This window comes from Corvus brachyrhynchos, unplaced genomic scaffold (genome assembly GCF_000691975.1).
Source record: "Corvus brachyrhynchos isolate BGI_N302 unplaced genomic scaffold, ASM69197v1 scaffold542, whole genome shotgun sequence".
NCBI lineage: Eukaryota > Metazoa > Chordata > Aves > Passeriformes > Corvidae > Corvus > Corvus brachyrhynchos.
Window position 1 is genome coordinate 1,982,957 of NW_008236766.1, and position 15,543 is coordinate 1,998,499.

At 39.4% G+C, this 15,543-nt stretch overlaps 1 protein-coding gene across 6 annotated transcripts in view; it reads right to left on the reverse strand.

Annotated features, from left to right (window-relative positions):
• Positions 1-11,095, reverse strand: part of MRVI1 (murine retrovirus integration site 1 homolog) — a 61,674-nt gene extending 50,579 nt beyond the window's left edge. For 2 of the 6 annotated variants that reach the window (XM_017727393.1, XM_017727386.1), the window contains exon 1: positions 10,620-10,700. The gene's annotated coding sequence lies outside the window, so the exon portion shown is untranslated. The other 4 variants (XM_017727387.1, XM_017727389.1, XM_017727390.1 and 1 more) reach the window with 4 other exon arrangements.
• Positions 11,096-15,543: the final 4,448 nt, after the last annotated feature.

A 15,543-nucleotide genomic window follows, 5' to 3' on the forward strand; every position in this document is an offset into this window, starting at 1 on the left:
AGAAAATGGGGAACAAATAGGAAAAAAAACAAAAAAAAAAAAAAAAAAGACTGAAATGTGTTAAAAATTGTCAGAATAACAAGTGACCTGTGCAACTCTCCTATGTACAGGGCTCCTCATCACTGCACTGGATGAGACCCACTAATGAGAAATTAGCCCAACTGCTTCAAATAACAGAAGTAAAATTTAAAATGCAACCAGAAAGCTTATTAGCTATCAGAGGAATTTAAGGTCTGGAATTCTCATGGTCAGCATAGTGCCCTGCAGCACAGGTGAAGAAAGGATAATGAAGATTCAGCAGGCTGATGGCTGGAATGCTGTAGGCACGAGCTTCCTGTTTTAAACATAAAGAAACAAGTTTAGTACTATCTAGATCGAAAAGGATGGGATTTTTTGTTAGTTCAAGCGAAATGAACAACTCCTTCCAAAGAGATGATCAGGCAAAGAAAGAGAACAGGATGTTACTACAGATTAATTTCTTTCAAATAATCACAGAATAACAAATCAGTGAGTAACAGAAACAAAGCATTCAGTCAGTTTGCTTAAGAGCAAATGAGATCGCATTCTGCCATTTTTTACTGAAGTTTACTTCAACAAAAAGGATCTCTAGAAATTTCTGAAGTGAGCTGAAGACGGAGGGGGATTTCTTTAACAGGATCACTATCTCTCATTCTGTGAGCATCTGCTTAGTGTTGCTGGTTTTCCCAATGTTACTTAAAAAAACCCGAGAAGAACAAAAATAGTCCTCATCCATAAACCCAATATCTGCATACTCTGAGTAATCTTCAAAGAAAGAGACCAGTATTTTGCTATATATTAAAAACCCAAACACCTAAACCTATGACAGGTGATTTAAAGGGTATGTAAAGTAGTGAGTTCAAGTGAGCAGCGTCCATGATGTGGAACTCCTGGAGTTTTGTCAGCCTTAGAGCTCGCCTAGTGACCTTGAACATACACAAAAGGACATAATTGGTGGAGAAACTGCTTCAGATGCAAGGAAATTTTCAGGGAAGAGAATCTTGAGCCCCAGTTGCCTTCTTTAAATGACCAGAAAGCAGATAAGGGCCAGTCTCTGGGTATTACTTTCCTCTCCCTGGCTGAGCTTCAAAACATCTGTTGCATAAGGAAAGTCTAATTAGAATGGCTGTCTCTAGCCAGATGGCTGACATTTACTTGCCATGGGAAGAACCTGTCCACTGACAACATTCCCATGAACCTGACTGACATGCCTAAACAGCAGGCTGAGCAGAGTCTATAGCCTGTTCCCAAAGACTTCAGAAACCTCAGATCTTTTCCTCAGGCATTGAGGCCTCGATGGAAAAATCTGCAAAAGAGATGAGGGTCTGTGTTACAAACTAATAGTGCTCTGCTCCACTTTGGAAAGCAGACAAACACATGGACTGCCACCAACTATTAGAACTTGGTGTGAAATCACAGGAGTTATCAGCCCGCAGCTTTCACGATCTGTCTCACAGACATTTATGAAATTTTTCCAAAATAAAGATAGCAGTGCACAAACAGAGCATTTTGTAACCTGTGTCTCCCTACATTAAGAAATGAGCTGTTTCTAAGCAGCTGAATTATCAAAACCTGTTCTTTGGGTATTTTATTTTGATGATTTTGTGTCTTATCTCCCTCATAGCAAGCTTAGTTGTCTCCTAGTCTCCTGCCAGTCTGGAGAGCCAAGAGACAGCATTTGCTGTGCCTGGTTTTAAGCTTCGCACATGCCAGGTTGCCAGCTGGCAGATCAAGCAGAATCAGTGATAATTTCAGCTCACAGTGGAGCCTTTACTCTTAGCAGCACTAAGCTGGGTCTCTCCTCCCTTACCACACCACTGATTTTCACTTGTAGGAGCATAATGCTTCTGCAGTCCTCTCCTGCCAAATTCAACAAGTTGGACAAGTTCAAAGGGTACTAGGGGGGAATGAAGGGAGGGCAGGGAAGAAGGGGAAAAGATAGTTGGCTGACAACCAGAAAAACAGCATAATTTTTATTCCAAGGAAAACAATACCAAAAATAGATTTTTGAAAGAATAAATGCATAGCTAACACTTAAAGAAGTGGACAACATATAATGAGAAACATGTCTCATCATTAGCCATATAATACTTTTTCTCTAGAAAAAAACTTACATGGCTATGTTGTCTGTTCAGCTCTCCCTCCTCCCCCTGCACTACCATAAGCTGGTGATGAGTTTTAAGCCAAGCTGATGCAGGAGCTGGCAGATACCAGGCAGTTTGTATTTCCATGGCAGATGCAAGTTCAGAAGTACAGCATCCGAAACAGAGACTATAAAGGATATCTTAGAAATACAGAATAAACTGATGTCTTAACAACTGTGGTGAGGGCGTTATAGACACAGTACTAAGGGAAATCAGGTTTCTTTGTTTCAAGTATTTGACAATGTCATGAAAAATAAAAGCGACAGTTTTTAAGTTCCACACATCTCCTCTGTTGTCTTCTCCCTTTCCCCAATTGGGTTATTCATGTGACCACATATTCTCAAAAGTAAAAGCTACAATATTGTAAATGAAGCACAGATGTGCTGGTTTTACAGGCACGTTATGTGCAGCCACAGAAGCATCTCCCTGGCTTGACACAAAAGGATAACCTTTGGAATTTTAATTACACAGGACTTGAATAAACAAGTATCAATAAATATTTATGGATCTAACATTTGGACTCCCCTATTAGATCTGTAAAAAAAAAACCCGAAACCAATCAACAACCAACAAACCAAACCCACAGTCAGTGCTGTTGACATTTTTGTTTAAGGATAAACTCAGGTGATGGTCCAGTACTCCTTGTGGAAGAGCTGAGAAGGAAAGTAAACAAAGAATCCCCATAGAGGTTTAGAGAGAGAAACGCTTCCACACTCATGGGAGTTTGTGCAGCTGTAAAGCTACAAATGGTCACATTTTTCAACACTTAAAACCAAAACTGAAACATTACAATTAAATCCCAAAGATGCCCAAGATTCAATATAGAAAAATACTGTAATGAGATTGCAAATACAAGCTAGTAGAAATGAGAGGGGTGCAACTATGTATGTAACATTGCAACCCTTATTTTGAGAAAAGCTATGATCCATGTACATGGCAGTAGTTTATTCAGTCTTTTTACAAAAATAAAAAAGCCCAAACATACTTGGAGGTACTGCATAATTTAAGTGTGCCTTCAAACTACAGAGTATCATAGTTGCCTCTAAGAATCACTTCATTTACATGTTTATAACACCCCCGAATGAGAGCATTAATCAATAACTAACAGCTGAAACAAAAATTTAAAATATGTATTTCTACCACTGATACATTCTTGATATCAGACCTCTCAACTGGACTTCTAAGAGTATGTTAAAGAAAATACTTGAAACAATTATGTGATTGCTGTGGATCAGCATATGCATACTGACCTGCACCCTGTTCTGCAATTTGAGCCAACCTCATCTGAACCTTGAGGATTCTTCAAGCTAATTGGAATAAAGAGAACCAGTTATTTTGCTTTGAAACAAGGCTCCAATTTCTCCAAGTCTTTCCTCTAACACTCCTCGGGAGACAAGAGAACACGCCATAGAAATGTCTGAGGAAATAATTCAATTCCATAACCAAACTTACAGTTGCCAAAATAACATGCCTTCCTCTGCTCGCTATGTTTTATGAAGGAAGTTGAATTTCCTGCTCTCTTTGAGAAGCAACTGAATGTTCAAGGCTTTGAGCCCCAGAGAGATGTTAAAGATTCCATTAGCTACTATTTCATTTCTTTTCTTTTGAATAGCAGGGTTCCCATAACTGCCTCAGGAACAAGGGCATTTCACACTGACCACTGTGATATTACAGGGAGGAAAAACCTACACAGGCTGATACAGTCTGTAAGCTGATTTTCACACTTGCTATCATGGGACTGAAGGAATTTAGAGAAATGTCAACATTTTCAGCAGCTTGTCTTGCAGAGAAATGGGAACTTGGTCTAAATATTCAACATACAAGTCAAGAAGAAGCAACTGAATTAAGTATGGATCCAACTGTCCCGTTTGATCCAGCCACTTTGGGATTCACACACTTAGGACACATTTTGCTCTCAGGTGACACCACAGGGCACCTGGAACTATGGGGCAACTCTGCTCTCCAATACACAGAGCACCTCTGTCACATTCTCAGTCCCACAATCTCCCTGTCCAGGAAAGGACTGGTAATGCACTGTGGCAATTCGTACATCATTTCTGATATTTTTATTGCTATAGCAACGGAGTGTAGGCATTTAAACATAGCAACAGACTTTTTATAGCACTTTCTTGGATGTCAAAATGGCACGTTGTTTTACTTTCCAAGCAGATGCTCAGAAGATAAGTACACAGGATGATTGTACAGTACCCACCTTCAAAAGGAAGCAAAAACCTCCCAGCTTCACAATTTCTGAATCATATAAGCTGACAGATGAGTGTAAAATATATCGTGAGTTGCAAGGTTTTCGTTGTGAGTTTAAGAGACTTTGTTCTGAGAAAGCATATCAGCAACTACTACCTCAGAATAAAATCAGGTGAAAAACTTGGTGGATCTGTGCCTGTTTTGTAAAAAGCTGTACAAGAAATTCACCAAGTCCTGCTCTGAAGGGAAAAATGTCCATCAACTCTGATCTTTGCCTGTTAAGAAACAGAAAAGGGGAAATTGTCTTCATATTAAGTGGAGCCAGATTCCCAGGAGGGATCAAAATCCCCTGAGACAGACACTTAGCTCATGCACATGAGCAAAGCTCCACACAATCCAAACAGCAACAGTGATTTACAAGAAGGGAGTTTGACCTGCTAGACGGTTTAAGGAAATACAACTCATCATTTTCATAATAAGAATCACAGAATTACAGAATAATTAGGGCTAGGAGGGATCTCTGGAGATCACCCAGTCCAACCTCCCAACCAAAGCAGGGTCAGCTGAAGCAGCGACACAGGCACACATTCAGGTGGGTTTTGAATGTATCTAGAGAGACTCCACGACCTCACTGGACAGCCTGTCCCAGGGCTCTGACACCCTCAATGTAAAGAAGTTCTTTCTCATGTTGAGGTGGAACTTCCTGTGTTTCAGTTTATGGCCATTGTTCCTCATCCTGTCACTGGGTACCACTGGAAAGAGTCTGGCACCATCCTCTTGGCACCTGCCTTTGAGATATTTATAAGCATTAATGAGATCCCCTCTCAGTCTTTCTCCTCTTCTCTGGACTAACCAGGCCCAGCTCCTGCAATCTTTCCTCATTAGAGAGATGCTCCAGACCCCTCATCATCTTTGTGGCCTCTGCTGGACCCTCTCCAGAAGCTCCTTGTTTTTCTTGTACTGAGGAGCCCAGAACTGGACGCAGCACTCCAGGTATGGCTGAGTAGAGGGGCAGGATCACCTCTCTCAACCCGCTGGCCACACTCTTCCCAATGTAGCCCAGGCTACTTTTCTTGTGTGCAGTATTTTTCCTCTGGGTCCTTAATTTTTGCATAATTTCTAAAGTGATTGGTAAAATCACCACTTTGTGTTTAAAGTAATTTCTGAACACATTACTAGACAGGGAAATATCAAACAGCAACAGGACAGATTTCCTGGGGGATCTTTAGGTATTATTCACCTTTCTGTTACAACTTTATGTCAGCCTTGTAAAGAGTGAGATGATTGATGTCTGCCATTTTACCAAGGAAAACATTTAAAATCTGTTAAACAAGAAATGTCAAAGTCTTTCAAAAAAATTAATCCAACAGGAAATATCAAGAGCTTCTTATAAGGGTACAAGGTTGTTAATACTCCAGTGACTCTATTCCATTACCACATAATATATGAGTTTTGGAAGGGACATTTTAATGCTGTGTTTAATGCAGAAGAGATTTCAAACAGATCCCAAAAGCTCAACATGCAGATAAAAACTGAGTTTTACATGTTGAGGTTTTAGAATATATCCCACAAATTCTTTCTCCTTTCCCTTACAGATATTTTTACTTAATGCATTGAGTAGTTTTCTAGCCTTCCTAATCTTGCTTCAGATTCCTAAGATACTTGGGAATTCTGATAAATCTGCTTGGTTTTTGACAGTCTGCTCCACGGACTATTGCACTTACTAAAACCAGCTTTTAGAGCAATGCTGATAACTGTATCTGTCAAAGAATAGGAGTAAGTTTTTAACTGCAACAGCCCTCAGAGAAGTCTGGATGATGGACACCACTACACTGGCATAAGGGACCCAGGCACAACGGATAGGTTTGCTTCCAAGGCTTTTCCAGTCTGAGGTGATGTGCAGAACATCAGCCTGACTTAGCACCTCCTCCTGGGACAAACTCCACCCCCACTCCAACTAGGCGCCTAATCATGTTACTGTATTTTCATGAGCCCAGAGGTCAGACACTTTCATTTGCTACTTATAAAGAAAAAAATGGGAAATTCTGCAACTGAAATTGGGAAGCAATTTTCATACATTGTCAAATTATTTCCCTTCCTCTCCACAAGCTCTCCTTGAACTTATGGCCAGACACTTTAATTTTGATTTTTCTGTTCAGCAGTTACAGTACAGTTCAACACAAGTTTGGAAGTTTTAATAGGAAACATCAATTGATATATGAGACCTTATTATATTCTACTACCTGTATAAATGCACCTCCTTCTAAAAGAGACATTTGGGAGAAACTGGGAGAATATTTAAAAATGAAATAGAGGATTTTTCTTTTTCAAAATTTCAGAAAAATATATCATTTTACAGATCTTGTAATTTGTTAGTACAAATTAAGTCCAAAACAAGATGGGTGAAAATAGACCTGCTTCTCCTACTTGGATTGTCCCAACTGACAGAGTCTTTACCTTTGTGGTATTCACTAAGTGCCTCAACTGGCAACACTGAAGTCAATGGAAACTTTGCTGATGATTTGAAAAGCAAAGGCTCGGAGCCAAATTCCCCGTGTATAACTTCAGCCTTACAAAACATTCTGCAGAATTATATAAACAGCAATAATTTTACTCAGAAGGCAAGTCCCTACCCCAAAGCAATTGCTGTACTTGCCCCAGCAGCCCAGAATTTCTATCATGCATTCATTTCCAGGATGCAACTCATTACAGTGGGTAAGAAAAGTGTGCAACTCCTACATAAAAGCCTTCCCCTACCACCACCGTTTGTTATATCAACTTTTCAACCGCTTTGCTCTTTGCACAAATCACAGTAACTAGTCCAGCGGACTGTGTTTTAGAGCCAAGAGATAGCAGCTCTCTTTGGACAATCACCAGGCATATTTACATGTAAATTAGGGGACAGCAGTGGTTCTAAAGTATGAATGTGCACCATGACAAAACACAACAGAATAGGCTTTAGCTGGGGAAAAGACTTTCAGGTTTACATATTCACTTGACTTACATCAGCTGGCAGGTTTGCATGCTTCCCTCCCTGCTCCTCTCATCTTCCCCTCTCCCTGCAATTTGCGTTAGCGTAAAGAAAGATCATATTCTACAGGCCTTACTTGTCCAAACCCACAGATCTCTACAGATGTCTACAGGTCCCTGATTACTTGTGATACCTAAAGACTTTGTGTTTTGCACATTTTAAGGACAGGTGAAAGTTCTAGCAGATGGTAAGGCATTCTCGATTTCAGCTATGAAATAGGGGTGTGTGTGGTCTTTGGTATTGGTTTTGTTGTTTCAATCTTTTAGATATTTAATAAATTTGGCAATTCCTAAGTAAAATTTAATTCTCAAATTATTTTTTGAGGTTTTAAAATTAACGATAGACACATTGAAATTAACCTAAAGGAACAGAAATAAAAAGCAAAATACCCATTACATCTACCTATGTAGATTAGAGGATTAAATCCAGAGATGCTGTTAGAGCCCAAACTCTCCATCAAAACCTGGGGTTACAAGCCCTCTTGCTCTAAATAACAAATCCCTCTCCTTTTCAGAATCCTTAGGACCTACTTTCCAGGGAGGGAAACTGTTATTTCAAAGCACTACCATAACAGTCACAGTCTTAGCTCTCCACAACAGCTCTACACATGTACATAAGCAGTAATTCACATCTTGAGTCACTAGTTTAGAAGCCTACAGAGATCCATCACCCACTCAGATTTCCTTTCTGTCAGTGATACTGAGATCCAAAACATCTCTTTGACCCACTTTTCAAAGGAAGCACAGAGAGCACATCACAAGAAAATTCTTCTGCTTAGTTTACAGGAAGGCTGCAAGTTAAGACAGCAAAGAGATCTCTCTGCCCACAAATTCCCCAGATCTTTAAACAGCCCACAAACCTTGAAACAGCAAGGATTTTCTTTCCCCTTCTACTCACAAGCCATTTGATGCCTCTTTTTCCTGGACTTACACTCTTCTCTAAGAACAGCAAATAGATGAGGCAGAAGAACTCCGTGTGATGAACGTACGTGTCAACCCTTGAAAGGAGAAGCTTTCACATCTGTCTCTCCCAGTACCAACTCCCTATACCTCACTTGCCGTAGTCTGTCTTAAGTAACTTTTCAAAAAGTTATTTGACACCAAACTATCCTGAAAAGCTGTCAGGAAGGAGACTGATTGAAAAGAGGATGGAAGAGGCTGGGGCTAAACACTGGAGTTATGAATCTGGCTGTTAGATAATTCTTAATTTCCAGTGTTTTGGTCCCAGATAAATAGGACTATAGTTATGAAAACTGACCCTGACATATAAAAACATAGGAGGTAGGGAGGTGTACAGGTTTCATGTCCACAGACAATTTAGAACTTAATCCAGAAGAATGTGAAGCAGATGGATTTCTAAAAGTTAAATACAATTAAAATCCTAGGTACTTATCAGTGCTGATGTTAACACAATATTCACTACGCACGAATAAGAAACTTGTACATTTTTTATTAAATTACACTTTTGTCATCATAATATCTTTACTGAAGAACAATTTACACATAGGTACTTTATTATATATTCTAAGTTACAAAATAAAAAAGAATTGCATGGAATAAGAACAATAGTTGTTGAAGTACTATAAGATATATTAGAAATATATACTCGATTCAGACTTGGAGGAGTTAGACACAGACTAGTGTCTAGCCTTTATTGCACTGTTAAAAATAAGTTATGGAAACTTAAGCACCTTCTAGAATACCATCTAAACTTATACATCCTTGCACAAGCTGAAGGGTTGCATAAAACATCGCAAGTAAAGTAACGCATTCAAGACCAACAAATCAGAACAAGGGTCTTTGGAGGCCAGAAATAGAAGAATATTATATGAGCAAGGACCCTCAGTATTCAACATTTAATATACTGGACTGATTCTTAATTTCCACTGTTCTAATAAACTTAGATTTCTATGAGTTGTATCATTAAATTATTAAGCTCCAAGTGTGGTATAATTGTTGATCTGGGATGTAATTGTTGATTTAAAACATGAAGGTCAGCTAGAAGTTTAATCTAAAAGTACTGAGGTGTTCACTAATGATAGTCCAGAGAAAAATAAAAGGAAAGCTATTACAAGTTTTGCAACAAGGTCTGAAATGCTTTAACAAATAAGATTCATTTATCACAGTCTCTTGAAGTTGGATGAAGTAAACTTTCACTAAAGAGTACACAACACCTACCATATGAAATATAAGTGCAGTAACTGTCAGCACTCACAAGAACCCTGTCTACACTCAAAACTCTAAATTCACCCAATCTTTGTATAGCAGAAACTAAACGCTATGCTCTGATCACTCTGCAGAGATGGAAATTCACTACTGATTGCAGAGAATTTTTCACCAGCTGAAGTCGTGCTATGCAGATTTGAAAAATCAACTCACACAAGTTGTTACTAATGTGAGTTAGTAACAGAAACCTAAGTCTTCAATTTCAGCTATCACTTCCTTGCACTGACCTCATTCTTTCATGTTTACATCCTGCTGTCTGGAGCAAAAGACCTTAACATAAACATTAGTAAGACAAAAATGTGTTTTAATTTGTCAAGAAAATGAAATACACTTTAGTGCAGGGTACCTACCAAATAGCATAGATAAAACTGAAAACCAAAATATCAGGAAAAGCAAATAATGAGATTTTTCTATACTAAAGGAAACATGTTTTAACATTTGAAGATGTTTGATTTTCTCTGGACAGCATTTCAATTAAACACAACTTTGTGGTCTTAATTTACCTCTAACAGGATTAAACCCAAACACAGACTGTATAAAGAAATGGCTCTGGAAATGCCTTTTTAAAAGATAAGTTCCAGACAAGTAGTTAATCCACCAACATGAACCCCTCCAGCATTGTTAAAAGCATGAGGGAAGGAAAGTCATACAATTAAAAGAAAAAAAGAGAGAGAGAGAGAAAACTTATCTGTTTCTCTGTAACATGTATTGATCCTAACTAAGACTCTCTCTTGCTTAGCACAATACAGATGACAGTATCTGTGAATCAGGTTGTCTCGAATTACTGACTACGTACCTTTATTAATCAGGTCTCAATATAATTAACACAGCTTTTTCATTCTTGTATAGTCCCAACCAGTTTGCAAGAAGAACGAGCTTTTATTGACTACACCCAGTTTTTAAGCAGCTAAAATCTGCCAAAGAGGTAGAATTTGAAGAGGATGGGGGAGAAGAGGTAAAGAACCAGCTCCTTGGTATCATAACAACAAGGTACTGTACCTTTAAGGAGGAAATATGGTTCCGTTCTGTTTCACGGCTGAAAAAGAGCTTATTCCTGGTTATAGAGATGACTTACCTAAAACTTCAGTTATTCCTCTTTTTCCCCTCGGGCCAGCCTCTCTTTCACTCTTGGGAGCTTTTACCATTTAAGGTCAATGTTACATCTGGCTCTAGTAACTAAAGCTGAAGCAATTTTTAACTCGGAGATCCAACAGGCTGCCTAACATTAGAATGAGAGTTTAAATTTAAAGTAACTCTTCAGAAAGCTTTTCTTGCCTCATAGAATTACAGAATTAAAGGCTTTCCTATTCTGGCATAAGTACTCTGGGTACAACATGATGCAGACATCCCATTAGCATTCTTCAAGTTCAGTGAATATAAGCTCTACTTACTAATTTCTGATTAAAATAGGCAAGTAGGAAGAACAGATGAAACAGTTTACATCATGTTATGTTAACTCTTCGAATTTTTTACTGACACAGATGCTACTATTTTTCATTCCTCTCCCCCCTCCCTTTGTTTGGTCAGAAGGAGTCTAAATTAGAGAGCAAATAGAAGGCATGTGAACTTCTAAAGAACGCTGGCTTCAGTCCAGTCATAGGCTCTGCTCTCCACTTGCAGAGTAGGAATAATTCCCAATGAAGTCCACAGAATTTGCTCGTATCCCATGAGAGAATGTAGCTACAAATGAGGCTTGAAGACAGAAAAGAAACCCAAAACATTTACCACAGTACATTCAGGTACCTACAGAGGAATCACATGCATGTGATTCAGAGCTCTCAGCTCTAAAATTGACAGAGATTTTACTTCAGCCCTTTAGCTACTTCAGACTATTTATTTATGAGTACTACAGTTACATCTACAGATCCTAACGAAGAATTCTCTAATGCCAGGTGCTGGGAAGTTATGAAATGTAATAAAGCTAAACCCTGTCCAAAAATCCCTTCACAACTGAAGTAGAGACAAGAAAAAAGAAGGTGGGTAATGCTAAAAAAATGCAGCAGATTGCATATAAAAGTATTGGGTAGTAAGTTTTGAGGGGATATATTAGAGCTGTTTTAAGAGAAAGCAGCAAACTATACTAAATTAACTTCCTTTTGATAGTGGCTGATAAGAGCAGTAAGGCAGAAAAAGATCAGGCAAAAGAAAGTAAGGATTTCATTATTTGACTCGGAAAGCACAGCCCATAGGGGACTGATCCATGGCTTGTAGGAGAAGTGGGCAAAGATGCGTTGATGGCAACGTAGCACAGTCCTGTAACAAGAAGCTGGGCACCTTCTTGGTGCCACGTCAGATTTCAGCTTGTATTAGAAAGTCTGTTAATCTGCACTTAAGGCATTCTTAGTTCCAAAAATCAACATAGTAAAAAAATGGTTCTGAAAACCTTCTCTAACATTTGTGTTTAAGCTTGTTCCTCACATAATGGGAGTAGCTAGGTTTTTCCAGTATCTTTTCAGGTAGTGATGTCCTTTGTCCACTTACAGTCCTTTACATCATTACTGACTCTGACAAACCATTTTAGCATACCTCCTTTCATCTTCTTGAATTACTACTTCATTACCCACAAACTCAAGTTCTGAAATAGCCTCTCGTGACTCAGCATGGTTTCATTCTTCCATCCAGCTATCTGCAGCTACAGAATTTTTACTCACATCTGTAATTCATCATTTTTCAGTTTTATTACCTCAGAATTTTTAGGCCACAAGTGTCAAATGTTTCATTTGTCTACAACAGAAGTTGTGTTTCTGTTAAATCTGCTTTCATCCCTTTCAGAGCAACAACTGCTTTGAGCCCAGTTTGGGCAAAAACAAGTTGTTTACTGTCTTTTAGCATTATTGTCCTCTGGGAAATAAAACTTTTTGCTGAACTTGCTTGTTTATTGGTCTAGCATTCTACAACCACTGTTGGCCAAATTTAGCCAAAATTTGTTAAAGTAATGAAAGCCTCACAATATTTTCAAGTTCCCAGAGAGCTGACGAAACCAGTGCTTGTAAAGCAGATTTAAGCTACTGCCCCTACTTTGGGGAGAACCTATAGTGGCAGAGTTTCAGTTTTGTTTGGCCCCTCCACTTGTACCGCACAAACATGACCCCTGCTGTCTAGGTAGGATTGACGGGACACAGAAGGATCCTGGAGGTACTCACAAGAGGTGGAAAACAAAGCTTCCCTCAGTCTTCTGCTCCTGAAACTGCTCTGTATATTCTGTTCTATAGCTTTGGCAGATCCTTTGCCCAGAGATTTGTTTAATGTGAATGATTTCAGGCCAAACACCGGTGAAAGCTGCTAGCTAAAATCTAAATTATTGAATGAGGATGTATCAGCAACTAAAACTTAATTATCTTCACTAGATTGTTAAAATTCTATAAAGAAGGCATAGTAACATGTACCATATAATAAAATCATTTGTTTGGTTTGTTTTTTAAGATCTGATGATACCTTTTTTTTAAAAAAACATTCTAATACAGATGGCTGGCCACTCCCCAATAACACAACATATTTATGTTGCCAGTATTAGAGTATTGGATACTCCTGGGATAGCATGAAATCATTTTTTATAAGTATTCTGAAGTATTTCAGAGTAGCTAGATGCAGTTTTCTGCAGTTACATATGGCTTGGTGGTTATGGGATGTGTGTGCCCCCATCCCACCAGTTAACTTACAGTTTTCTTGATTTTCACAGCTCTGTGACCTATGAAAGCAGCAGTGCAGGAATAGCAAATTTAAGGTAACAATGTTAAGTTTCATGGGTTGGGCTCCTCACGTTCAAAGATTTTTACTTGTGCCTTTGAGGAGATGAAAACCAGCCCTAATGACAAGCACTAAAATCTTTGCCGTACTGAAGCAATGGAGAGTTCTGCCTCTCAGGCTGAAGCAAAGGTAAGAGTCATACATGAATTTCATTTTTGGAGCACAACCATTTTCAAGCACAAGCTTTGTCTGAGCAACAGCAGAAAAGTGATCTAGCTACAATCTTTGTTTTTTCTAGTTTTGGCTTTAACTGGGCAGTCTGGGAGATAAGAACTTAAACAGAATATTTGTGTAGAAATAGTTGAAGGTATCTTCATTTGAGCTTTTGAGAATTCTCATATTTATTAAGATTTACTTTTATTATTATTATTATTATTATTATTAATAAAGATTTTATGCTTCAGGACTTAAAGATACTTCGCATCAAAATGTTATTATCTTTCCTGTGCATGTGTAATAGCCACCCATAATGGCAAGTCACAATTACGTGCTCTATTTTTTATTCAGTGGCTAAAGTATAAAGATTATTCATCAGACAGGCTGAAAATTTGCAGCAGAAGTGATAACATTTGCACTTAAAACTGGAGTTCTTGGACACGAGTTTTCATGCTCCATTTTAAAAGCATCTCAAAAGTATTTTTATCAGGTAAAACTTCAGTTGCATCACACCTAGAAGGCATCTCTGTCTATCTCAGGTCCACGTCACAAATAACTATGAGCACTGGCAATTTTGATTATTGAATTATACTCATCATCTTATTTCTCAACTGCATGGAAGAACTAGTCAGCTGAGTTAAAGGTTATGCCGAAGTTGTGGCGTGTCCATTTGTTTTCCTGCACAGAACATTTTTTCAAATTTAAATATTTAGCCCTGCATCAGATTTGCATTTTCAATGGGTTTTCTGGCTTATATGTCGCTACCATAAAAGTGCACACAAAAGTGAAGTCACATTATCTCATCTGCTGGCATCCATTATGCAAATATCATTGGTGTATGCAATTCTTACATGCGAGCTTCATCCAGATGAGAGGAAAAAAAAAAACCAAACCAGGAACACTTCTGGTAACCTAATACATCAAACCAAAAAAAAAAAAAAAACCCCTAACCCTGACGCTAACTTGAAGAACTCTAACCCTAACCCTAACACGAAACCTGCCCCTAACCGGAACCCTAACCCAAACACTAACCCTAACCCTAACCCTAACGCTAAATCCCTAACCCTAACCCTAACCCAACCCAAACCCGAACCCTAACCACCCTAACCCTAAGCCTAACACCCCAACCCTAACCCAACCCAAACTCTAACCCGAACCACCCTAACCCTAACACTAACCGAACTCGAAACCTAACTGGAACCCTAACCCCAACACGAACCCGAACCCTATCCCTAACCTTAACCCTAACCCTAACCCTAACACCCAAACCCTAACACAAACCCGAACCAAACCCGAACCCTAACCCTAACCCACCCTAACCCTAACCCGAACACTAACACCCTAACCCTAAACCTAATCCTAACCCGAACCCTAACCCTAACCCGAACCCTATCCCTAACCTTAACCCTAACCCTAACCGCGAAACTTAACCCTAACCCAAGCCTGAACACCGAACCCCAAACCCTAACCTGAACCCTAACCCTAACCTGAACACTGACCCGAACCCAAACCCTAACCTGAACCCTAGACCTAACTCCTAAACCTAACCCAAACGGTCACCTAAACCCTACCCCCAAGCTGAACCCCAACCCGAACCCTAACCATAACCCTAAACCTAATCCTAACCCGACCCCTAACCCTAACCCGAACCCTAACCCGAACCCTAACCCGAACCCTAACCCGAACCCTAACCCGAACCCTAACCCGAACCCTAACCCGAACCCTAACCCGAACCCTAACCCGAACCCTAACCCGAACCCTAACCCGAACCCTAACCCGAACCCTAACCCTAACCCGAACACTAACACCCTAACCCTAAACCTAATCCTAACCCGACCCCTAACCATAACCCCAAACCCTAACCCATACTATGACCCCGAACCCTAACCTGAACCCTAACCCCAACCCCAACCCTAACCCTAACCCTAAACCGTAACCCCAACCTGAACCCCAACCCGAACCCTAACCATAACCCAAACCCTAACCCTAACCTGAATGCTAACCCGAACCCTAACGATAC